Raw genomic sequence first — 6,000 nt, 5'->3', positions numbered from 1 at the left:
CAACCCACTCCAGCGTTCTTGCCTGGAGAATCCCAGGGACAGCGGAGCCTGGTAGACTGTGGTCTACGGGGTCGCACAGAGTCAGACACGACTGCAGTGACTTAGCAGCAACTTAGTAGCAGCAGTATTAGCTTAGGAGGAGAAGTTAAGATGCTTCTGGGCTCAGGCATCATTTTGTGATTATGCACCTATTTGCTTCCTAATAAACAATAGTCCATTGTGTTTTGTGCACATTTCTGAATATACTTTACATTTCATAACTGAGAATGGAGCAATGTGTATGTGCTATGCTTGTAGGAAAGACAAAAAGAGTTTTAGCAGTAGTTTACTCTGAGGAGAGAGTCTATGTGAAGGTAGGACAGTGGAAGCTTTTACTTGCTTTCCTAATATATTTCATTAAAAAAATGTAAATTCCCTCATGCAGTTCATAAATAAAACTAAAATGCATAATCATAAACTCATGGATAATAAAGCAAAGGAGGGACTGCCGACTGTAGGTGCTGAAATGGGGACCCAAGGAGAGCAAAAGAAAGAACAGGCAGGATAGCCTGTGTATTTATGTCAGTAAGTGTATGTCAAGTGAAAGACAGGAAGATGAGGCAGAGAGCCTCAGAGCGATTCAAAGCATGAGAAAGGCTTGATCTGGACAGAGAGGGCCATGAGTCAGGAAATGCCAGTAGCCTCTAGAAGCTGAGAATGAACTTCAGATGACAGCCAGCAAGGAAAAGGAAACTTCAGTTCTACAACCACGGGGAACTGAATTCTGCCAACAACCTGAGTGACTTTGGAAGTGGATTCTTCCCAGAAAAGAGTCCACTCAGCCAACACCTTGATTTTGGCCTCATGAGACCCACAGCTGCTGCTGCTGCTAAGTCGCTTCAATCATGTCCAACTCTGTGTGACCCCAGAGACGGCAGCCCACCAGGCTCCTCCGTCCCTGGGATTCTCCAGGCAAGAACACTGGAGTGGGTTGCCAATTCCAAGTGAAAGTGAAGTCTCTCACTCGTGTCCAACTCCTAGCCACCCCATGGACTGCAGCCTACCAGGCTCCTCCGTCCATGGGAGTTTCCTAGCAAGAGTACTGGAGTGGGGTGCCATTGCCTTCTCCAAGACCCATAGCAGAGGAACCAACTGAACCGACTCAGACTTCTGACCTACACAGTTGTCGGATCATTAGATGGGTGTTTTTTGCTTGCTTGCTTGTTTGTGAGTTTGGAGCAGAGAGAGGTTTATTAAAGGGCCATGCAAGGAGATGGGTGGCTCATAGCCTAGAAGCCCTGAGCTACCTGGAGGGTCTATATGGGCGTGGTCTTAAGGCACTATGTCTGTGGTAACTGTCACAGCAACGAGAGAAAACTAATATAGCCATGGGCTGACTTGGAAAATAGAAGTGATTCTGTAGCCTATTGTATAGGGTGTCCTTGAAGACAATGCTCCATGGGTCAGGGGCTTCTGGGAGCAAAATGGAGACACATTAATAAAGGACACGGAGAGGTTGCATCTATTAATAGATAGGGGAGGCGGTGGGAAGGACGAGCATTCATGCCTCTAAGGTAGTGTGTCACCTCTAAGACTGATCTACTCTTCAAAGCTTCAGCCACATCCTTGTTAACCACTGACCCGGCAGTTTAAATCATGGGGTTAAGAGGAAAAAACTACTGTGTGTGTGTGGGGCGGGGTGTGTGTACCACACTCTCAGGGTTCCCCGAAGATATAGAGGACACAGTGCAGGTACAGGTACAGAGAAGCCCCTCTTTGGCAGAATAAATTAGAACCCACCCACTCCTACTTTCTTTTCCAGGAGGATTTTACACAGGGAATTAGGTCCTTAAAAATCGTATGTAGGACTAAAGAAGTAGGTTCTGAATTGGGCCTTGAAAAATTCAGAAGTGATTCTCAATAGTTGATGCTAAAGGCAACTTGAAGCTGGTTCTGAAGCTCAGAGTTCAAGAACACACATCCAGGAATTAGATTAGAAAGCCAAATTCAAGAAGACATTTGATACTGGAAATGCTCCTGCCCCCAAATGTCACACTTCCATGACCTGGCTCGCCAGCAGCCAAAATAGTCAAAAGAGAATAGAAAGATGGTATTGGGGTCAGCCTCCAGAATCCCATATCAGTGCATCGAACTGTAGACACGGTTTCACATCCAGACGCAAGCTGCAATGAATTCTGGGAAGTGCTGCTGTAACTTTCCAACCTCTCCATATAGAAGGAGGGGGAAAAAGAAGGTGAGAGAGTCTAGGCATAATAGCCCCCAAGGCGGCTTTGTCTTGTTTTCCTCTCTCACATTTATATTTTGAGTGGTAAGCTGCTGCTGAGAGGTTTAACAAAGATTTTTTAAATTGACATATAGTTGATATACAATGTTGCATATATACAGCAAAGTGATTCAGTTATAAATATACATACAACCTATTCTTTTTCAGATTCTTTTCTATAATAGGTTATTATAAGATATTGAATACAGTTCCTTGTGCTATACAGTAGATCCATAATAAAAATTTAGATTAAAATATTTTAAAGGCTCATTTCCAAAGTTTGCACAAATTTCATATTTACAGAACAGTTTGCATCCAAATTTTTTGGGTAGTACGAACATCAGTATAGCCAGAAATCAACTCATTTAACTTCAGCAAAGTTAAAAGTTAACAGAAGTTAACTCATTTTGCTTTTGTGTTAACAACAAATTGGCATTTGTAATGTACAATATTCCTGAACAGATATAAACACTTTCTTGGAATTATTTTGTTTTTAAAGGAAAGCATTATTTAATAAATAGTATCATGGCCCCAAAAGATGCATTATGAAAAGTTATGAAAGTTGATGGGGGAAAAACTACAGTTCAGTTCATTTTTGTATGTGCTGAGTCATCATTCTAACTCATTTAATAATTATGATTCTTATTGTTGTTGTTATAAGTTTTGATTAGCTCTAATGTTAAAACTAGGTTGTTAAAATATAAAAAATTATTATTTTTAATTAATTAATTTATTTTAATTGGAGGCTAATTACTTTACAATATTGTAGTGGTTTTTGCCATACACTGACATGAATCAGCCATGGGTGTACATGTGTCCCCCATCCTGAACCCCCCTCCCACCTCCCTCCCCATCCCATCCCTCAGGGTCGTCCCAGTGCACTGGCCCTGAGCACCCTGTCTCATGCACTGAACCTGGACTGGTGATCTCTTTCACATATGGTAATATACATGTTTCAATGCTATTCTCTCAAATCATCCCACCCTCGCCTTCTCCCACAGAGTCCAAAAGTCTGTTCTTTACATCTGTGTCTCTTTTGCTGTCTTGCAAGTAGAGTCATCGTTACCATCTTTCTAAATTCCATATATGTGTGTTAATATACTGTATTGGTGTTTTTCTTTCTGACTTACTTCACTTTGTATTATAGGCTCCAGTTTCATCCACCTCATTAGAACTGATTCAAATGCATTCTTTTTAATAGCTGAGTAGTGCTCCATTGTATATATGTACCACAGCTTTCTTATCCATTCATCTGCTAATGGACATCTAGGTTTCTTCCATGTCCTGGCTATTGTAAACAGTGCTGCGATGAACATTGGGGTACACGTGTCTCTTTCAATTCTGGTTTCTTCGTTGTGTATGCCCAGTAGTGGGATTGCTGGGTTGTATGGCAGTTCTATTTCCAGTTTTGTTTTTTTTTCCAGTTTTTTAAGGAATCTCCACACTTTTCTCCATAGTGGCTGTACTCGTTTGCATTCCCACCAACAGTGTAAAAGAGTTCCCTTTTCTCTGCACTTTCTCCAGCATTTATTGTTTGTAGACTTTTTGATAGCAGCCATTGTGACTGGCGTGAGATGCTACCTCATTGTAGTTTTGATTTGCATTTCTCTGATATATTATTGATTATTTTCAATTTGCTCAAGATTATGAATTATAAGCAGACAAAGCTGCATTTCTAGTTGACAAAAGGAACCACAAGTCATGTGATGTTTCTTTTTTATGGCTGTGCTGGGTTTTTGGCTGTGCAGGGTCTTTGTTGTGGTGTGCAGTCTTTTTTTTTTTTTTTTGTCTAAGTGTGTTGCTCAGGCTTCTTACTGCGGAGCACAGGTTCTAGAGTGTTCAGGCTCAGTAGCTGCGGCTCGGGGCTTAGCTGACCCTCATGTGGGATTTCAGTTCTGTCATCAGGGATTGAACCCACACCCCCTGCATTGGGAGGCCAATTTTTAACCACTAGACCACCAGGGAAGCCCAAAATGATGTCCCTTAAGTTAAGCTTGTGACAATTAAACCAATCCACTGTAGCTCTAAGAAAACTATTGACAAAGTAGAACCAAAGAATGTTCCTCTTCAAATATGTTAGGGACTGTACTTTCAGTAAAAGGGTGACTATTTGAAGTAGCACTGATGGTTACCAGGTGCCAAGAAAACAGATAATGAGCTTGGACAAGAGTATTTTTTAGAGCTCTCATTATAATTGGAATGGGATAAAAAGGGAAGAGAAGATCATCTCATGTATACAGGAAGTTACCCTAAATAGCCTATAAAAGGATCATGACTTCTGACCCGAGGTTATGTCATAAATAAAATCGTCACTATGGAAAATGACAGGCAGTAGCCCTAAATGCTGAAATCAAAAGAACATTGATAAGACTAAACACACTGTGTCTTCAGGTTTTAGTAGATAGTTGGAGCTCTCAAAACATAAGCAAGGACTGAAATTCAAATTAAATACTGTAGATAAAAATAAAATGAAGTGTTGACATAAACAGAAACTTGATGACTTTAGAGAAATTTGGGTAATAATCTATACATGCCATCAGGAAAATTGGAGAGACTTCCATGATGGTCCAGTGGCTAAGACTCCATTCTCTCAATGCTGGGGGCTGGGGTTCAATCCCTAGTCAGGGAACTAGATCCCACTTGCTGCAGCTGAAGATTCTGCATGCCACAACTCAGAGTTCACATGCTGCCGCTAAGATCTGCCACAGCCAAGGAAATAAATTCATGAGTAAATAAATAAATAAAAAAGAAAACTGGAGAACTCGTGGCTGCAAAAAGCTGTAAGTCAAGGAAATAATTTGGATAAATAGGCAGACATAGTACTCAGTAAATCTAATGCCTTAAAGTACTAAATTCCTGAAATATGATACAACAGATATGTTTACAGAAGAAAAAGATCCATGAAGACCAGTGAAAAGCAAAATACTCCATACAGTTTTGGTGGGTATTTTTTCCCTTCTTATTCCAAGTGTGAGGCTATTTAATATTTTTCCAAGTATAATCAGGAAAAGCAGACAGTTAACCTCAAGGGGCTGATTTATTTCATGTAATTGGAACTGAATAGAGCAGCTCTCTAAAGAAAGAGCAGGTTTTTTGTTTCTTTGTTTTTGTTTTGTAGAGCAGTCACTTGTTAGTTGAATTTCAGGTGGCCTGGGAAATACAAAACCTTGCTTCACTCTGTTTTTCACCATCTACTTTCTGCAGTGGGCTGATGATCTTTCCACTTATTTCAGCTTTACTGCCTCTAATGATCACTTTCTTTTCTACCATTTCATTTCGTTATACGAAAATGCCCTGTGAGTAAGCTCAGAGTCATGTGCCAAGCGTGGGACTGTGCGAGCGCAGTGCCTCTAAGCTGCACCTTCCTCGGAGGGCGGTGGGTCCCTCCTGTGGCCTCGGGGATGTGAGGGTGGGGGTCGTGCTTTTCAGTCACCATTTCCGGCCACTCGATGGAGCTCAGTGTCCCTGAGTCTGAGTTATTCCTAAAACTTTTTTGAGAGGTGTAAAGGAAGACAGAAAAACTGAAAGTCATAGTATGCTCATGGCTGGAAAAGTGACTGTAAAGATATGAATTTTTCCATATTAATTTTTAGTTTTCACAAAATTTGGTATGAGAATTTCATTGTGATAGTTTATTAGTAAAAAAAATTTCTAAATTGTTATCTTCAGTATTTAGTCAGAGAAGCCAATGGCACCCCACTCCCGTACTCTTGCCTGGAAAATCCCATGGATGGAGG

The 6,000-nt window shown here is 40.8% G+C and overlaps 1 pseudogene; it reads right to left on the bottom strand.

Annotated features, from left to right (window-relative positions):
• Nucleotides 1-619: 619 nt before the first annotated feature.
• Nucleotides 620-5,699, bottom strand: LOC112448891 (probable G-protein coupled receptor 160; annotated as a pseudogene).
• Between the last annotated feature and the right edge of the window lie 301 nt (nucleotides 5,700-6,000).

Source organism: Bos taurus, chromosome 11 (genome assembly GCF_002263795.3).
Source record: "Bos taurus isolate L1 Dominette 01449 registration number 42190680 breed Hereford chromosome 11, ARS-UCD2.0, whole genome shotgun sequence".
Lineage (NCBI taxonomy): Eukaryota > Metazoa > Chordata > Mammalia > Artiodactyla > Bovidae > Bos > Bos taurus.
This window is presented reverse-complemented; position numbering and strand designations above follow the sequence as displayed.